General features: G+C 40.0%; 1 protein-coding gene across 5 annotated transcripts in view; it reads left to right on the plus strand.

Moving 5' to 3' along the window:
- LOC308407817 (synaptotagmin-2-like) overlaps window positions 1-21182 on the plus strand; it is a 63294-nt gene that overhangs the window by 22148 nt on the left and 19964 nt on the right. For 4 of the 5 annotated variants that reach the window (XM_080899714.1, XM_080899716.1, XM_080899712.1 and 1 more), the window contains one exon: window positions 7691-7760. The gene's annotated coding sequence lies outside the window, so the exon portion shown is untranslated. Of the gene's footprint in view, window positions 1-7690; window positions 7761-12926; window positions 13097-21182 lie in introns of those variants that run through there. The other variant, XM_080899715.1, reaches the window with a different exon arrangement.

Here is a 21182-nt window from a genome sequence, read left to right on the forward strand (position 1 = left end):
GCTAGCAAAGGGTTGGACCCCCTTTTGCTTTCAGGACTGGCTTAATTCTTTGTTGCACAAAGCGCCTTTCCAGCATCTTGTTGCATTCAACAAGGTGCTGGAAACATTCCTCTGAGACTTGACATGGAGCTTCACGTAGTTGCTGCAGACTTCTTGTTTGCACATCCCCGATGGCGATCTCCTGTTGTGCCAAATCTCAAAGTTGCTCTATTGGATTGAAAGCTGGTGACTGTGAAGGCCGTTTGAATACAGTGAACTGACTGTCACCTTCAACAAACAAATTGATTGAGTTGTTATCCTGCTGGATAAACATCATTTATTTCTAGCATGTATTGAAGTATTTTTTGAAGTATTTTGCAATTCTGTTCTCACTTATCAATAAACATAGTTTAGGATTGAACTAAGAATTCAGTTCAGAAATTTCTGACAAAACAATAAATCAACAAAAAACAAAACAACAACAACCACAAAACTGACTGGTCCTGGACAACTCTGCCCCTAACACAGCAATTATCCCAATATTAATTCAACATTTACTTAACTCAGCTTTTACTGTACCTTAATATTAGGTCCAGGAAGTATAGTTGCTAGCTTGGTTTGTTAGCCCCCTGGAAAGCTAATGATAGGAAATAAAATTTTACAACACAAATCATACAAACTATAATACCAGCGCTAGTACAACATTTGGACAATAATCTAACAAAGTATTTAGGCAATAGAACAAAAGACGCATGTTAAGGTTTTCATGAACTGACAACATGCTGGATGTGTTAACATCAGTTAAACTATACCACTATAAGTTACCACTAGCAACAAAATGCCCAACTGAACCAAGCTGTTGGTGTCAGAAGAGCCGTGGGAGCTGTTTTTTAATCCTTAAAATTCTTGAGGGGTGACATGATGACAGCAAAGCTTTGGTGGGCTTATAGATAAACCAACAGTGGTCACAGCATATCAAGAAAAAGGAGATCAGAGGCTTTGCCCAAGGGGAAAAAATAAGAAAAAAAACATTGCCAGGTGTAGTAAGTTTACAAATTACAAAACATTGTTTAATATATTTTATTTTAGAGTATCCTGCAAATACTAATGTTGACTTCCATTTTTTATTCAAGATCAAATATTTTTAAAGATATAAAATGTTATCATTCTCTGTTTGTCTACTCACTGAATGGGAACATAAAGAAGCCAAGGAGTCACAAATTTTGTGTTTCTGCTGACTATAAAAGCCTCCCGCAGTCAGCAATCTGTCATGTAAGCAGCCACCCATCATGCTCTTCACCTCTCACACTCTGGGAAACAGTATGGGCTAAAAGTGAAGCCCATGGCTGCCTCCACCCCTTCCTTTATATTCAGAAAAATGGTGCACTGTGCCCACTGAGCTGATGAATGAAAACCTAAACATAGAAATTCCTAAGGGCCTTAAAATTGATATTCCTGTCCATCTTATTAATAGGAATCGTGTTATAAATGATTCGTTGTTATCTTGGAGGTATATCTTTGCACCAGTGTTAATCAAATTTAATTAGTGCACGTTAACAATTATTTTTAGTGTCAGTTAGTCAGAAACATGTAATCTTAAAAGAACTAAATATTTAAGGTATGCGCTTTTATAAACCATCACCTACCACCACAAACACACCTAAGATGATTGTTTGGGACGCCTCTTCAACTGCTTATTAAATGTACTGATTCCTGTATAGCACCTTTTTACTCTCCTTTACACAAAGCACTTTATACAACACACCCCATTTGCCCAAGCACTTTCTTATGTTTTTCAGTGCTTTCTAACTAACATTCACACGCCGATGGATGGAGAGCAACTTGGGATATTTGGCATGCAGACTGAGGGAGCCAGGGATCGAACCACCAATCTTCCGATCAGCAGAACTACCTGACTAGAGCTTAACAAAATATCTAGTCATCCAATCACATGGTAGCAACTCAATGCATTTAGGCATGTAGACTTCTACAACAACCTGCTGTAGTTCAAACCAGGTATCAAAATGAGTAACTGGGTTTGATAGTGGCATATTTGGTGTTCATAGATGGGGTGGTCTGAAAATGGTGATCTTGTGGGATTTTCCTTCACAATTATTTCTACGATTTACAGACAACGGTCCGAAAAAGAAAAAATATCAAGTGAGCTGCTAGAGCTCAGAGGAGAACAGCCAGGCTACTTCAAGATGATAGGGAGACAAAACTAACTCAAATAACCAATTTTAAGAAAGGTATGCAGAAGAGCATCGCTGAGTGCATAACATATTGAACCTTGAAACAGAAGACCAGACGGAGTTCCACTCCTGTCAGCTAGGAACATTGTTGGACAATGGACTCGGGAAAACAATGTCCGTTTTGATGAGCCCAAATTTTGCTGAAATTTTAGGGTCAGAATTTGACATAAACCATATGAAAGCAAGGATCCATTCTGGCTTATATCAGTAGTTCAGGCTGTTGTTGAACGGTGTAATGGTGTGCAGAATATTTTTTGGAATGCTTTAAGCCCCTCATTTAAATAACCCAACCTGCCTGAAATCATGTCCTTCCCTTTGTGTGCACAGTCTACCAGTCTTTTGGTGGCTGCTTCCAGCAGTTTAATGCGCCATATCACAAAGCTTAGATCATTTCAAACTGGTTGCTTGAACATGCAGTGAGTTCACTGTACAAAAATCATCTCCATAGTCACCAGATCTGAGTCAGATAAAGCACCTTTGGGATGTGGTGGAACATGAAATTCTCATCATGGATGTGCAGCCAACAAATCTATCTGATGCTATCATGTCAGTATGGACTGAAATCGCAGAGAAATGTTTCCAACATTCCTTCAGTTTCCTTGTTGAAATTCTGTGTTTAATCAATGTCAAGAATAATAATGAAGCAGTTCTGAAGGTAAAAGGGGGGTCCAACCGAGTAATAGCAAAGTATACCTAATAAAGTGGCTGTGAGAGTATATACTTTTCTACACATGAATAATTATAAATATTTAAAATATGTATATTGCTTTTTTTCTATTTCCAATTATGGACTTGAAGACTGAAGGCTCTGAACATTTACCATTTCAGTCTTTTTAACAGTTTCTATCTCAGTTAGCTGTCTTTGCATTACCAATGCAACCTGATACTTAAGAAATTGCAAATGACAGAACTTAGAGAGAATGTACGTTAAAAACTCAATGTGACATCATTTTATAATATTAATATCATTATTTCCTGCCTGTCAAATTCTATTTGCACAGCTATCTCATATCAAATTGGCTTTTGTAAGCATGCATGCGTGCGATAATTCATCTGTGTACACTTATGTTTATGTGTAAATTCGTGTGTCTTGTGTGTCATGCAAAGGCCAATTCTTTAATGTGTTTGCCTGCCTTCTGGCTCACTGTTAAACCCCTGCATTGCAGCACTGCCAGTGGGATTTCAGCAGGCACGGCCCTTCTCTCTCTCTCACTCGCTCTCTCTCTCGCTTACCTGCCATCCTCACAATAGAGAGATTAAATTTGGGCCAGATCCCTCCTGCGTGGAAAGCTCCTTGCTCACACATGCACATCTTCCAGTGTTCATATACTATGCTTCAGAGACCCAGGGCAGCTGAGAGCCCCCAAAAGTCTCCTGTAGCAACCGTCATGGAGAGCCACGTGTCTTGGAGACAGACAGAGAGAGTAAGAGACTGAGAGAGAAAAAGAAAACATGGGATCCTTCGGGGCTGAGCAATTCAAGTGCTGTCTGAAAAGCTGCACAGTAATCTCGATAAAGAATGGGAAGGCTCTGTAGTTTCATACTGTTTGACTTTTCCAGTTGTCGCTGGACTACATGGTGATCCTTACCAAACAGAGATCATCCAGGGAAAAAGACTAATCAGAGGATTCTTTGTGTTAGACATCAGTGAGATTTGATCAACGTGATTTGGAAATTTTGCAACTATTTTGATGCTGGGTGTATGAAATATTAACGCAAGTAAAATTTTGTCTTAATGTAATAGCCGATTGGTCATCCTGCCCCTGAAATTTTGCAGTGTTATCATATGTTTTGAAGTATTTTAGTAAGCACTGCAGCAAGCTAATGCTAACTTCCCACTGGGAAAACAAAAACAAGTGGTTGGAGACCACAGCACAAACACAGTTATTGCAACTGTGTGAAATGAACTTGGAACTGCATTACCTTTGAAATGGTTTGTTTGAAATGGTTGCTTTAAAGATGGGGACCAGACCTTTGACTGCTTGCTGTTAGTTGCCATCTTCAAAGTGACTTTTGTCCATGGACGTGGTGGTAAAGTCTGTTATCAGTTTGCGACTGATTGGGGGGAAGTTGGTAATAATACGTTGGTTGTTGTCAACATAGATGTTCACACTGAACAGAAATTCTCATTAATTACTGCCAATCAATTAAACTACTAATATCAGTTTGAAGTACAGTCAGAACCTCATAATTTGAAACAGAAATTCCTCCACAAATAGCGACATAGTTACTGTAAGTCATAATTTAACAGCAAAAATGACATTTTGACTTCCTGACTTACTTATGTACAGGAATATATCCAGAATACAAGTTGGCAACCAGCTGAGTTGAGACACGCGTTGCAGCTGAGTTGCAGCGATCAACGAAGAATGCTTGCAATGTGCTGGCAACCTGTCTGTGTTTAGAATTATTTGCAAACCTTTATTGATTGGACTGAGTGGGATTGCAGTGTGAGTCAGACTTCAATTGTTTGGAGACACCAGGCGGCCTGTGCAATCACCTTGCAACTGAATTATTGTATTTTGTGTATCTTGCATGTCACATCTAGCAATTAGTCAACTGTAACTCAAGTTCATGTGCTACAAAAATAACAGTTGATGATGTATATTCTGTGCCATGTTGTAGTGTGATAAACAAACGGATTGCAATTACCTAGGTATCTGTACTATAGTTGACCTTTGTCAGTTTGGGTCGTCATGTTCATTTTGATAGGAGTCCACTGCCAGTATGGTTCACTGATGTGGGCTTATATGGGAAGCAAAAAAACCCCAAGTCATTATCAAATTCAGTTATTTTTCCTCTGCGTAGTTTGGTCCCTTGAGGGCATAAATAGGTGAGGAAGGATCCAATTATTTTCACCACGAGGCAATTCCCTTTAACATGATTGTATCTGTGATTCTGCACATCAGGGTCTGTCTCTCTTGTCAGGTAGCTAATTTATGATGTAGAGTGAGATTTTACTTTCTATTTGTCCTTACAGGGTAAAATCTATTTTTGAGATTTATTTCTGAGATTCTTTTGGATTATGGTATTATATAAGCATGCAGTACAAAAAAACAACTTCTCTGTTAAGGTTTAAGGTTGAGATCCAGTTAGATTGAATGTTTTTGTTTTTTGTTTTTCATTCTGCATTTCTGTCACATTTCTGTCATTTGACCTGTCTTTTTAGGGTACAAAAAAATGCCGCTTGTTTTCTTGGACTCTAGCTGCAGCGTGAAGCAGTGTCGAAGCACTGCTTTTCTCCTTACTGTCACCAGTGCCCCTCAGCTAGCTGCAAACAGCTCACTTTGACACTTTCACAGTGTTTCTATGAGGACTGCGGGTATTTCTCTGTGCTGAAAGATAAAAAAGTCTGTATTCTTCCATGTACCTTGAAGTTATTCCTTTGTGTAGTCCTGATATTTTTCATCAGCCATCTTGTTGTCTACATCTGCCTTGGGTGTGTTCACATTAAAAACAAAAAAACAACACCATAAAACACCAGCATAAGAAAAAAATCTCTTTCAGTACTGTAGCTGTGTTAGATTTTCTTGTCTCAGCAGGTCCAAAGGATGAATTGATCTCAGTGGCGATCTTGAGAGTTTTACTGTTTAGAAAAGTCAAATGAATGTATAACATACATGAAATTCACAGAATAAAATTGGATTTGGTGATGGCAGGTTTAAATTGTATGGATTGTTCTCCTTCACTGAAGTGCACAAAATGAAGTTGGTTATCTCTCCCTGTGGATGTCTTTCATGATACAATTACAATAAAGCAATTAAGTCCACTGAGTCATGAAATTGATTGTTTTGCCAAAACAGAAGAAGGAAATTGGGCCCCAAATAAAATATCCTCTGAGGTTTAAGCATAAAGATGGAATTTGACTGATTGTAGAAGTTCATCATTGCTCTTGTCAGCAAAGTTTGATTTGCAAGATCACTAAAGAACAGATGATCTTAGAGCTGCATCGTAATGGGGGAACATTTATTCGGCTTTCTTTGACAAGTGAATTGATGTGACTTTCATGTCTATATGCTAAATATAAATGCACGTAGATACTAAGCTTAGCTTAGCATTTGATCTGCATTTTTTGGTGCAGATTTACAAAAAAAGGAAGAAGAAAATTAAGTGTGATAAACAGCTTTAGAAATGTTTTTGGAGGTTTTTGTCAGCTTATATGAAGTCAACCAATTCTGGGTGTGCAGAGAGTAAAGAACTAAAACTGTTATTGATTTTGTCAGCTTACTCTTGGCCAGAAAAGTAATAAGTGAAATTCCCAAATTATCAATAACACCTGTAGCCTTTGACTATTTTTAAAGTAAGGAAATGTCAGACATTTCCTGTTTTCGACACTGATGGTACCAAAGGTGATTTTCTTCACAAAATTCAGCAAACAATGCACTCCACAAATGGGAGACATGTTGCCTGTGTTAAAATCTGTTATTTGTCTAACCCAGCTCTAAGAGTCGTGGTGAACAACTGTCTTGTTTTTGACAAGAAATCTGATTTGATATGCTTAAAGGTAAATGCTTTTTTATAGTAAACCACACCTTAGAGATGTTGTGGCACATAGGTTTGGAGACAAACTAAGCAACGATTTCTGTGTTGTGAAATCAAAGCTCTGTTGACTTAGGTCATTACAGTGCCATTACGGTAATGAAAATGAATTAATTCAATAACTGCTGAGCAGTAGTGTGCAACGGATAGCTGTCAGGGATAATTCATTCATTCTGCCATTTTGGGGATCAAAACAGGATTTATCAACTTGTTTGTGTGAAAAAAAGGCAGGCAGCTATCAGTATTTATTGGCACAAAATGATGATGATTTGCTGGAGTAAGATTTTGTAATGTGCACTAGTAATATGTGCTCACCCAGTGGGATTTAATGTCATATATTATCTTGAAATGCTTTCAAATCACCCAAAAGACGAATAAAGTTTTTCATCAACCTTAAATTTGCCAAGTTTAAATTTTTTTAACTACTAAACAAGGCAGCACGGTGGCACGATGGTTAGCACTGTTGCCGCACAGCAAGAAGGTCCTGAGTTCAATTCCACCATCAGGCCGGGGTCTTTCTATGTGGAGTTTGCATGTTCTCCCCGTGTTTGCTTGGGTTCCCTCTGGGTACTCCGGCTTCCTCCCACCGTCCAAAGACATGCAACTTGTGAGGATAGGTTAATTGGATAATCCAAATTGCCACTAGGTGTGAATGAGTGCGATTCGAAAGTGAATGCGAATGGTTGTCTGTCCCTGTGTGTTAGCCCTGCGACACACTGGCGACCTGTCCAGGGTGTACCCCGCCTCTCGCCCTATAACAGCTGGGATAGGCTCCAGTGCCCCCCGCGACCCTGAAAAAGGATAAGCGGAAGTGAATGGATGGATGGATGGATGGATGGATGGACTACTAAACAAGAGCATTTCCTCATAGATTGTTCTTTTACTCCAAGGATAAAAATGCCATTTTCTTTCTCTTACAGGATTTACATCTGACAACACTCTCACTGTGATTACTTCCAGATATACCTTTCAAGATTCAAGCTTTTGGCTGTAAGTATAAGACAAGCAAAGGCATACTATGTATTTGACTACATTAGTTGGGGGTGAGCTGGAAAGTTCACAGAGGGATAAAGAGAGAAGGGAGTGAGGGGGAGGAGAAGCTTCTCCACTTCAGCAGAGCGGTCCAGAATCATTGCTGTGACCGTTCTTTTTAAGCAGAGACAGATCACTGCACATTGTTACATGATTCCATCCTCTGCAGCTCCACTTTCAGAAATATCATTCATTCTCCTAGTCATTTCAGAAATCCAGCTAGCCTCTGTGCCCTTACTGTCCACTGAAAGCACGGCCTACATGGCAGGCTGTCTATGGCTGGATGCTCTCTGAAACTGTCTGGTAATATAACATTCTCAAGAGCTTTGGGGTGAAACAGTAGTTGACCCGAAAGAAAAGTCCTGTTGAATTTTATTATTTGAGAGATAGAAAATAACTCTTTCTGAAGAACGGCTGCGTTTGTCTCACACCAAATTTCTTTTCGGTAGAATGTTTGAGCTACACAGCAAGTCCAAAAAAAATTAAATCACCGCTGCATTATGAAATATGTCAATCGAATTTTAGCCCTGTGTGATCACATGTTTTGGACTGCATTAGATGTCAGCATGAAAAGTGAGTCGGGCTTTCCCCGCTCTACCATCTGTTCTTAGAAAATCTTTGCATGTGCCAGGGAGGAGGGAGCCCACTGCAGTATGTAGTGAGCGGGAAAGGCGTGGTTCGCATGACGGCGCAGCCCACTGTGAGCAAATATGATTTACTGTAGGATTTGCCCGTCTCCAGTATACCCTGCACACTCCAGCACTCAGCTGATTAATCAGAATCATTTCCATGAGTGATGGAAGCTCCAGCCTTGCAGGGGCTACAGACAGCTAATAAACCCCAGCGGGTAACAGCCACGCCTTGAAAGATGCTTACTTGCTTCTGCCTCTATACTGGCTCTATCCATCTGCCGTCATTCAGCCCTCACTGCCCTGTGTCAGCCTCATTGTTATTAATATTGATCAGCTCATCTGTTGAATGAGAATTCATACCCCGGGGACCAGTGGCGCACAATTAGTTAGTAAGAGCTGGGGATCAGCTTCAGGATTGAATGTGGCACCATAGGCGAATAACAAAGATTGATGCCATTATTTAAATGCTGATCGCCTGGTTTGCAAACTGTAAAAAACCTTCAAGTTCATGTGGTAATTCTGTGAGAAGAACATGTGAGAGAACATGTAAATGAAAGCACCAGTAAGTTCTAAAAAATGGGATAAAAGATGTTGTTTTGATGAAATAGTAATAAAATAGTTGTCAGTTGTGATCAGTGGTCGATATGAAATTCATTATAACTTATATCGCCTTTTAACGGTGTATATATGCGAAGATTAACTTTGATCAGTTTGATTTTCAGATTGTTTGTGTTTTACTTAAAGCTGCCAAATCATTATAATAATAATAGATATGATAAGTATATGTACTCACTTGTGGAGTTGTTAAAGACCCATTTTTTAAAACAAACATTACCAAAATATGTCCTTTAGTCCTAAATTATGTTTTTCCCCCTTACAGTACCCCTTTAATCTTTGATCATTTCACCTGCTTCTTCTTAACAGCAGCGTGGAAGCACACATGTATCTATATGGCTCTAGCAGTGAGGTTTCCCTCATTGTGTCGGATCTAAAATGAGCCAACACAATGAAACACAAAGTGTTGCATTGTTGCTCTCATCTCACATCTGCAGCACCGCATGTCAGCAAAGATACAGAACCCCCAGTTTAAATCCTTGACTGCTAGCCACAGCATGAAATATTTACCACAAGAACAGGAAGGCAGCAGTCACTAAAAAGATTTGGAGACAGGGCAACAGCGACAACACTGAACCGCTTTATGCAAGCTACATGCATAAATGCAAAGATTACGCTTAATAAAATAAATATGAGATGATGTCATGTGTTTTTGCACATTTGCTGTATGTGCTGTGTCAGGACCTATAATTGTTGCCTGGAAATGTTTCCTTTTTCTACTCACATACACAGAAAATAAGCTTCGTGGTTTCTTTCTCCTTATGTGCTTTTTATTTTCCCCTTCCCTTTCGATGTTCTATTTTAGTACTTAAAGAGAAAAGCAATACACAAAAGCACACACAGAAACACACTCCTAATCCAGTAAATACACGTACAAATAGGGAATCCACATGAAAAATAAAAAATCTACTGGACCTGGCCAAGGGTGTAATGATGTGCTCACTTTGGATAAGCTGCTATTGACGTAGCTGCTGCAGAAAAAATCATTTTGAGACAGTGACACACACAATTATTAGTTATATTAGGGAGCTTTTGTAGCATTTTTCTTTTAGCATTTGTTTTCACACTTTCTATTTCTTTCATTTTTTTTATTTGTACTTGGATTGTTGTGAATGTTTGTAGCGGAGTCACTGCAAGATTCTGGTTTCCTCCTGAATGTAGTCACATTTTTGGAGCTACGTGAGTTTAATATTGCACAGAAAAGCACATGGTGCTACATGTGATTTTTGTAGAGAAGGCTGGGTAGTGCATTTTAATGGCTGCCTATAGTTATTGACTGAGCAGCTCCTAATACATGACTGTGAGCTCTGTGCAGTTAGTCTTCACAACACGCAGCCCTTATTAAATATGGATTCTAAGTTGCACTGAACCTCTCTGGAGACTTGGCCTGCTTAGTTCAAAGTAAGGTCTGTTAGAGTTTTTTTTAATACTTATTACTCAATGAAATTATGCAGATGATTACTAGATTATTATTGTATTGAGAATCTGCTGCTGCAGCAATAGTCGGGAGCAAACAAATTATGATGAGAGCGTTGATACATTTGCCACTAAAAACCCTTCTGTGTTTCACATTTCAATGAAGAGAAGCCATTTTTGCTTACTACGGGTGAATCCAGCATGCTATGAATCTTCAGCATATCATTATGCTGTTTGCACTCTTCAGATACCGATTCAGACTAGGGCACAAGGCTATGAAATATCTCTTATAATGTGAAAAAGATAGATCGACGATGATGGCAGGATATTGTCACATTTGTTAATTTGCAGAGCTGGTCTGTAAATTAGCAGACAGGAAGGCTGTCATTTTACTTTCACCCTACGGAAAACTAGAGGGAGGGATTGTGTCTCTGTGATTTTTAAGAACGTATTTCAGTTTTTGTTGTTGTTGTTGTTGTTGACAGAAGACCAGAAGACACAGATAAAGCCAAAACCAACAATAAAAAGATCATGATAGCAAGTGCTTTGTCTAGCCAAGGTCTGGTACAGCTTATTCCTCAGCTTTCACTTCCTTACTAATTAAACACACACAGACACAGACATAAACACACGCATGCATATTAGTGAGTCACACTCTTGGATTGATGATTGAGCACTGTAGTCATTTTGAATCAATTCCTTAATTACCCTCCTGCTGCTCTAACAACTCACTAATACCAATTGTGTATCAGTGTACAGCTGAACAAAGATGCAAAAACATTTTTTTGAGTTTGCTGTAAACCATAAAATCAGCTGGTTAGTAAATTAGCCTTTAAAAATAAAACTCAAATTGTACATTTGCTAGCTGTTTTTAAAGATCCACCCATTCATCCATCCATCCATCCAACTGTAATATCGCACCTGTTGTAAGGCAAAAGGTCTGCCAGGCCTAAAGCAGAGAGACTCGCGGCCATTCACACCTAGAATTTGAAAAGAAGCCGATAGGAAACCATGAAAGTGCAGGCTGGACATGCAAATTCCACAAAGAAATGCCCCATCTGGCACTTTGGGATCAAACCCTGTTGCTGTGAAGCGACAGTGCTAACCACTGAACCACTGTCATTAACGGTATTAGTAAAATTTGTTATTAAAGAAACTATTAAAGGGGTGGCTGTGGTTTAGGAGATAAAGCAGGTTGTCCATCAATTGGAAGGGGAAGGTGAGGATATATGGAGCGGACAAAGATGTACAGAGCCCTCTACTCATTTTTCTTTATGTGAACTTTATTGGAATACCATTACCTTCCCTTTAATTACCAAATCACTTCTAATTCAAAAACAGCGAGTATCTATTACGGCCTCGACCCAGCACTGAGAAATGGCAATGTCACAGAAAGGGAGCAAATTGCGATCCTCCCTTCCAGATGTATGTTTTGAAATTGCAGCAACCCACCCTCCTCTCTATCCCTACCCCTTCCCTTTTTAGTGATTGAGACTTTATTGATTTTTGGTTCCAGCGCTCATTGCAGGCCAATAAGGTGGATGATTCACTTAGGGGAGGATGATAATTCCCAGTGACACACAGCAGTGCCCCAAGGGCTCCAAACTGTCTGGTTGACCACTGGCGTCAAGTGAAAGTGTGCATTACATCTTCTCATTAATCCAATAAAACGCCCACTGTAAGGGGAAAAAAAGCTGTGGATTTCGATGGTTTTGCAATATTTACACAAAGAATTATACAGATAAGATTCTATTTATCAAGCTTCACAGCTTACAGTATGTAAAGCATGGTGGAAAGGTTTTTAACGTTATATATCTATATATTTATATAAGGTTTAGGTTGGTATGAATATCTAGAATAAATCTTTTATTATGACAGTAGCAGGGGTGTTAGTCAAAGAACATAAACAAGATAAATGAAAAGAGAGCCAAAGCAGCAAACTACTGCTGAGGTAAGCAGGCATCTTAGTGTGTGCATATTATTGGATAGTGGTGTCTTCTGTAATATATCATTTTTTTCCTCTGTCCTCTTTTCATTTCCCCGTTTTTTTTTGTTGTTGTTTTTTTCAAACACTTGCAGCCTTGTTAGCTGAGGGATACATCCGAAACCAATTGAGTCCTTCAGCAGCAGTGGTTTTTGGAATAAGGATATGGATGCCGGTCAAACTGTAGCATCTGGCTGCTTTTGGATTGCCCTTATGCATCGGTGCACAGATTGCTGCATACAGCACCTTGTGAGCAGCATCACAAATCAGCTGTCCGAGCAGCGAGTGCTGGAACGGAGAGAGAGATTGAAGATGGAGAGAAAGCGAGGGGAAGGGAGAGCTGAAAGAAGGGGAGGGGGTTCCATTCAGTGAAAGAAAGAGTGAAGAGAGGGAGAGGAGGAGGGGATTGAGAGAAACAGAGGTGGGGGTAGTCACAGCTAGAATGACTGAGAGAGCGTGTGTGTGTATATAGGAGAACAAGTATTGCTGCAGTGGAAACAGTGCGAAGAGGACTGCAGTTTCTGGTGCTGATGGGAAAGCAGTCGAGGGACATTATTAAGGCACTGTAGCATTAATCCTAAGTGCCTATTTGGTGAATGGGTTTGCCTGTTGTGGAGAACAGGATTACGGAATTACGGTAGTGCTAGGTAAGGATGTATTTTAAAGTCTCTTCTCAGCTCTGCTTGAACACTTCCTTCGTGGAATCTGGAATAGAGTTACGGGCTGATGGTTGCTGCTGTATTGGAGGATTTTTACCTGCAGCGTCCAACTTCAGCATTTCTTTTTTCGTTCCTTATACAATAACGCAGGTGCTGTGTGCATGTTACCGATGCATGTGTTCCCAACTTTACTCCGAGACGATTCCTTGTAAAAGAAATACAGACCGTTCCTGGGCCCTTATCTGCCCCGGGATCTAGCCACAGGACCTTGAGTTCACGAAATTAATCATTTCAAATCAGGTAGTGTTACGTAAATTTTTTTGGAAGGGGAGTGTAGCTTTGGCTCTGTATATTATTCTCATTGATCACGGCTCATTTAGCTTGCCTGGTGGATGTTGTACCTCTTTCCTGGAGAGTGTCCAGGAGGCTGCCCTGCTGACAGATGCTGTGCTTGCCCCTTTAGCTACACCGGTTTCTCTCATAACCTCCCTAAATACTAAGAAACAGGCAAGTGGAGCCAGAAAAAGCACACTACACACACACACACACACACACACACACACACACACACACACACACACACACACACACACACACACACACACACACACACACACACACACACACACACAAACCCCAGGTCTGTCCACAATGTAACAAAACAGACACAAGCTCCACTACTCTTTATTTTTTTAGACTGAGCAGTTAGACACAAAAAGAGACTGACAGTTGTGCTGAGGAGTATAGAGGGAGTGGTGGGGATTTCATAAAGTGCTGCAGGATGCTCTTTTTTTTTCTGCTGCCTCTCATGGGACATATAGCATAGGCAGCACTGAGGTGACAGTACCAAGGACGAAACCTATAATGAGCTGCGTGTACTTCTTAATTCCTAATGCTGACTCTTGCAATTCTGAGCCTATCATTATCACAGCAGAGTTATCATTAAATTCCATTTAATTAAAATTCTATTTAACAAATAGACTAAAAATAGCTAGGGTGTTATTTTGCAGTGTTTTTGAAAGCCAGGAGTTTTGATCCTGCTTTGAAAGCAAATTACAAATACAACACAATTTTTACATCATGCACAAAGAGAATTGTTAATTATCAATTCATTATTTATTCTTCCGCCTTGTTCTGAATAACATACTGGGATTTAAACTAGGTCTATTTCTCCCCTAGTATCTGGTGTCACAATGATCAAAGTCAGTCAATGGCTTGCATTTGAAATGGTCACATGATCATTCGATTCTAAGAAGTCGAGTAGACAAGTACACTGTAGAATGTCAGGGATCATATTATATGTTCATGCAGAACTGTAGGTACTCTATCTGTGTATTTACATGTCCAATATGCAGAGTGCAGAGTATTCAAGAGGCTATGTGATACTGAGCATGCTCTGATGATTCTTTTTTTTTTTGTCAAGCTCTAAAACATTCAGGCAGGCTCATTAAGTTCAAACCTCAGGCAGCCGCTCCCAGTGGCTCTCGCACTAAGAAATACTCTCAGAGTCTCTCATACATAACTAGAAAAATGAGAGGAAGCTTTGAAGTTCACCAATCTTATTTCTTTTTTTCTCTTGGCTCCCACCAAGAAGGCAGCTGGTGCCCGAATGCTGGAACTGCTTAAAGAGGAACACAAAGAAAAGAGGCTTATTCTAACTGTGCAGCCTGTATCCTGTGTTACAGTATAGTGCTAGAGTGGGTGTGCCCTCTTGCACCCATATTACTGTTGTTTTCCAACTTACCATAGCTTTATTTAGGTTAAATTGTTTTTCTCCCTAAGCTTGAATCTTAAAGTATTCCACAAGCAAAAGCTTGTTTAAAATGATAATGCCAGCCATGTTGGACTCTAAGAATGAGTCAGTGATTTCCTCTCTGACACGTTAACACAGCTATCACCATGATTGCTCAGTTGCCATTTGTTTTTCACTCCAGGTGAGAGTCAAGCCTTTCCAGTTCTGGCCCAAGCCCATGTGATGGTGTGTCGCTGGCAGGAGATGGCAGAGAGATTCAGTGTTAAACGGTTAGACACTGTCACTAGTCACAGCCTCCTGCAGTGCTGACGGGGCAGTTTCACCACTCTTTAATCTTTACAGGGAGAAAAAAAAAACATGCTAGTCATGGCGAAATTTCCAGCAGCTTTCTTTTCTGGCCCCTTAGCTTCATTGGAGGAGACAGTTTGCGATGGTCAGAGAGAGCACATCACAGAGAAGGGGCATACTTGGAGAATTAGTGATGTGGTTTTCAGCATGTTTCATCATACTGTTTTGTGTAACACCAACAGTGTTACAGCAAAACCTCTGAATTTACCCAGTGATTAGTAGTCTGAAAAGTTACATGAACATTGAACAGTTAAGTTTCAAGCAGGTCTACATTAAATTACTGAATATATCGTCTTGGTTCGGATATATACGTCTGGTTTTTTACTGCATCCAGGAGCATCAACTGCATTTTAATTGGAAATCCTTTGGCTTGACTTAGCTGGGACCTCCTAGGTAAAATTTTCTTAGTGGATTAGAAAATGGTGGTCCAGTCAGCCACTTGGTGATCCCAATGTTACCTGTGGGCCATAAGCTGAGCATCTCAGGCATTACTTTCGATTTGGCGTCAAAGAGGCATTACTTTTTTGACCTACCAAAACTTTTAAAGAAGTGCTATTTACATTGTTTGCAGTCTTTATGCTAGTCTAGGTAGGTTTATATATACTCATTTTCATTATCTATAACTGTGCATATTTTATTTATTTATTTATTTCAGCCAAGCCACTTCTTCAGAGCAGTCATAGTGGGTAAATCCTTACGTTTAGCAGTCTTACTGCCTGCGTATGTTCCCTTTTTAACTGTTATTAGATGCGGCCTATCTGCAGTGCTGCAGAAGCCCTCTGCTCCGTCACATTTCCTCTGCACAACCTTACATGCAGATTGGGTCACTGTCTCTGTGACAGAATGATTAATCGACCTATCAGGGGACAGGGAAAGGGGATGTGCTGAGGGGGAGAGGGAGAATGTATGGCAACTGGCTGTAAATGATCCCCGCAGCTCCTCACTCAGCATTCAAACCCTGGCATCCGCCCCCCACCCCCTCTTTTTTCAAGGATCCCTCCTGATAATAGCTGAATCACATTCAGCTGCAGGTGAGAATAAGCATTGTTTTATCTACCCAAGCAGGTTTGTAAATGAGGCCCTCTGGACCACCCTTTGGATCAGTGCACAATGCGATAGATGAGAAAGAGGCTCTTCTTTAATTCTCTTTAGTGAGATGATCTGCAAAACACCTTTTTTTTAACATCCTTATCTCAGTCAGTGCGTTCACATCATCAGCAGGATTTCCATCATTTTGTTGACATAAAAGTATAAGTGCCCTGCTGACCTCGCTGATGGATGGTCATACTTTTTTCTGTAGATGCTTGTGTTGTTTATGTTTGCAGTCAGAGTATTCGTGCAGCCCTGAAGCTTTACACAGAGTCCTAGTGTCTCTGTAAATATCCTGTCCTAGATGACCGCAGTTTCGCTGACTGTATAGCAGATCAGTCACTGAGTGAGTATGTAAATGTCAATCAATCTGCTCTTTGTCGGTGCAGATTTGGTGTAATGTTTACAGCGTTACTGTCCACTTTTAAAAGTGTTTTTCTTTTTGTTATAAAAATGTCAGATTTAAATTTTGTATGCTTTGCCATCACTTTTTTAACAGCAGCTTTTCTAACACCACTTCCATCATGTGCCACATTAACACAAATAAGGAGACATAAACACCTTATATGAGAGCTGTTTAACACTGACGTTTGAGCCATGTTGGGGGAGTTCATTGTTCAATTCGCTGTTAAATAAAATATAGCATCTGACAGACACTTGGCATACTCATTTATTGTGGCTAGCAGTTTGAAGGCTGTTGGTCATAAACTGAGGAATCTGGCTCTGAAGCATATTTTACACTGCATGCTGTGTTTTTGGATTTGCAAGTGCTTTTGTCAGACTGTTGGCTGTCTACCATGCAATTGCAAAACAGGGAGTGCTTTAAAACTCCAGTAGGCTACCTTGCAGAAATCTGCCTCTGCCATACAATTAGCAGTTATCTGACTCTGCATGCCTGGTGAAATCGTGGACTTTATATGTGATGAACCAGAGATGCAGTAACATGAAAGACTTTACAAGATATACCCATGGAGCCCTGCTAAACTTGTTGTTACAAGTACTGTAGAGCAATACAGAAAACTCTATTGCTAATACTGTAATCCAGTGGCAGTGTAATTGTGTTTTTGCATATACAAATGAATATACACTCACTGCCCACTTTGTTAGGGGCACCTAACTCATTTGCATAAACATCTAATCGACCAACCACAAGGCAGCAACTCAGTGCATTTAGGCATGTAGACATGGCCGGGACCACTTGCTGAAGTTTAAACCAAGATTCAGAATGGGGAAGAAAGGTGATTAAAGTGACTTTGGACATGGCGTGTCTTGTAGATGGATGATTCAGAGTATTTCAGAAAATGCTGATCTACTGGATTTTTCCCTTACCTAAGGTTGACAGAGAATACCAAAAAAGAGAAACTATCCTGTGAGCAGGAGACCACAGTGGGTGCCATACCAGTTAACTAAGAACTGGAAACTGAGGCTCCAATTTTCACAATGTTGCCTGGCTTGATAAGTATTGATTTCTGCTCCAACATTTGAATGGTAGGGTCAGAAATTGGCATAGACAACATTAACACATCGATCTACTCTGCTCTGTATCCATGTTCAGGCTGATGGTGAGGTAAAGGTGTGGTGGAACTTTGGGCCCCTCAGTACCAGTTGAAATTCCTTTTAATGCCACAGCCTATATAATTGTCATTGCTGACCATGTCCATCCCTTTGTAACCACAGTGTACCCATCTCTAATGAATGTATCCAGCAGGGTAAGATGTCATGTCACAAAAATCATCTCAAACTGGTTTCTTGAACATAAATGGGAAATTTCCATAATAGATGTCCAGCTGAAAATTAGCAGCAAATGTGTGATGCCATCATATGTGGACCAATATGGACCAACATCTCCAAGAAATATTTACAACATTCCTTGAATGTCCTTGTTGAATCTATGCTATGAAAAATTAGGGCTGGTATGACCCATGGGTTAGAATATAGTTCTAGCAAACTGTATCTAATAAAGTGACTTGTGAGTGTCTAATCTATCCATGAATAATATTACATTAATATATTACATGAATACTTAAAATATAAATAGTGCCTTCAGAAAGGGTTCCAATCCAGTTCTAGTAAGGTAAACCTAATAAAGTGACATGTGAGTTGCAATCTTAGATTTTGTCCACACTGTGTCTTTGCTGGTAAATAACACGCAAGGCAACTATCAGTATCCTCACTGTAATCCTATTAAAACTTGGCCAAAATGAGCCCATTATGACTATAGGAGCCCTGAGTCCATTTCAGCAGGGGTGAATTACCATAAAGTAGCAAGAGTTCAGGAACAAAGCTGCACATTATCTCTAATTGAAAGAACTCCACCATCTCAGCTCAGCTTTCCAACTACAGTGCTGTTCTGTCTGATGGATCTAATAAAATACAATGCTCCTTATTCTCTTAATGTTCCAGTCCACATTTTCAGCTGAAATCCAGCCTAGAGAGTCAGAGGTCAGCTGTGACTCAGTGCTAGCTGAGCCAGTATTCTCTTCGTCCAGTGTCTTCAAGTGTGTTTATCATGAATTCGAGATTTGCGTGATGCCTTTGAACAATTACCCTTTAAACGATATCCTCAATATCTAACGCAACTTGGCTCAAACCTAAAATAGCTCATTGGGATTCAGATGAAAGAGTCACTCAGCATGAAGCACAAAAGTACAAAATTAGAGCACACCCATACATGCAACTTATCACAAAGGGATAGTCTGTGAAAGAAATACTATTTTGCATGAGGGTCAGTTCTGCAAAATTTAAGGGTCTGTCTAGTATGAAAGGCTTTGCATGTATGTAGCTTCTTGTATAAACAATCACATTATGAAGGCTTATAGGGCTATGAAGCAGCATGGGATGCACAGCTAGTATGAGGCCAAGCACTTCACCCAGACAGAAGCCATAATGTCACAGATGGTAGGAGCCTCGGTGGGGGTTGAATGATTTCACTGGGGTCAGAGTAATTCAGATTGCTTTGTATCTTTTAGGGCCCTGGTCGTCTGGTGGCCAATGACATCCAAGCACCCTTTACTGTCCTTTCTCTTTGTATCTTTTCAAAGTGCTTTACTGTATTCAATACTTAATTTGCCGCCCCACTGATCCTGACTGTTGCCCCAGGCTGCAGTCACATGACCCTGGGACCAGTTTTCTTTTCATTTGTAGAAGCCATTTTGAAAGTAGATGTTATGATGTTTCTGGGGTTTAAAGCCATGCGCTGCATTTGAATTCAAGTCTGGATGGATCTATAATTTTGCTGCACACACACAGATATACTTTGGCCACTATTGGACAGCTGTGTGAAAGGCTATAGAGGCAAAGCGTCAGCGCAGAGGGAAAACAGACCTGGCTCTTTGGCTGCAGATTGTTAATTAATTGCTACTCAGGCTGCCCTGTTGTTGTGCAGTGAAACAGCTGCGTGACTTTAGCTTACTCTCCTTAGGTTGTTTTTTCGGAGATCTGACCTGGTTGCTAATAAGCCCTTACTAAACACAGTCGCCGTGCTTGCAGTTGGCTTATCTGCAGCCTGGGGTTTCCCATCGCTGGAGAGGATGTCACAATGGTCAAAATGTCATGCACATGACCTCAGATAGGGGCACAGAATTTCTTAGTCATGTTTCTTAGTGATGTTTTTTTTTTTTTTATGTTTGCACGAGGACACACTGATTGTATCATTAGGATTTGACAGGTGCAGGGTAATAATAGTGATAAGCCTGGAGACGTATTGGACTGTTTCTAAGTGACTCATATTTTCCTCTAATGATGATGAAGACAACATATGATGTGGTAAACCATTAGTGTGCCTTGAGTATTTTTTTGTTAAATATCACCTACTAATCTTATTTATTTTACAGCATAAAACACATGCAGTTCGTGCTCTTAAATATGATGCAAAGCACACTCCTAAAGCTTGGAGCTTAGGTTAGGACACCAAATGCAACAAGATGCATATTAATTTCTGCAACTAAAGGATTGAAGTAGTTATTTAATGCATTTGAAAAGATGAATGCATTTTAAAAAGTCTTTAATTTGTTTACTAATGAAAGAAACAACCTTTGGCATTTCCAGTGATTGTTAGTTAAATTAAAACCACCTGCCTTCACCTTTATTTTATCCCACCTTTTACTGAAAGACAAATATTTAACCTTTGCGTACCACTTACAAGTGCTGTGCTTGTACTTGGCGTTAATATACCAAGTCTGTTTGCATGGGAAAGCTAAATATGCTTGATCTCAATCCAACTCTGAGCAGTGTGTTTCGTGATAAGGGAAGGATCATGCCCATAGCTGTGCTGCTGTGTGCCGTGCAGCTGAGCCATTTTGTTTTAACTAATTCTGATGACTCAAACTCTAACGAAATGAGACGCACATTGAAAGATGGAGCTTAAACCTCCCACAGAGTTCCAGTAGTCATGGTTTATATTAAATATATATTGGATGGAAAGGCTATTTATACCATCCAGGGTGGGCTTTCCTGGCCCTAACTGCTGCTGTTTCAGGGCCTGTTCAACTCTCAAACACTTAAACACATTTAGATCTGGAAGCTGCCCAGTACAAATACTGTCTGATCTACTGGTCACTGTACATTTCCGCTGAAGCAGATGGAGCTTAAGTGTGTTGCTCAAGGGCCTTTCAGTGATGATAATGAGCAAGGGGCAAGTGTTACTGTTACTTATCTTCAGGGTTTAATCTGTTGGTTCAGGGACTGAACTTCCCAGTCTGACTCCTAGTTTTCTTGCTTAGAACCTCTGCACAAGTGTGAAAATGTTGCGTTAATATGTTACATATATGCACTGTAGTGATTTATGATGGTAGATTACAGCAGATCTTTGTAGTTATCAGCTGCACTTCGACATGGCTCTTAGTAGTGTCAGCCTGGTGGGTAGTATACTACTTTGGTGCTGGC

The sequence above is a fragment of the Rhamphochromis sp. 'chilingali' genome (genome assembly GCF_963969265.1).
Source record: "Rhamphochromis sp. 'chilingali' genome assembly, chromosome: 12".
In the NCBI taxonomy this organism is placed as follows: Eukaryota; Metazoa; Chordata; class Actinopteri; order Cichliformes; family Cichlidae; genus Rhamphochromis; species Rhamphochromis sp. 'chilingali'.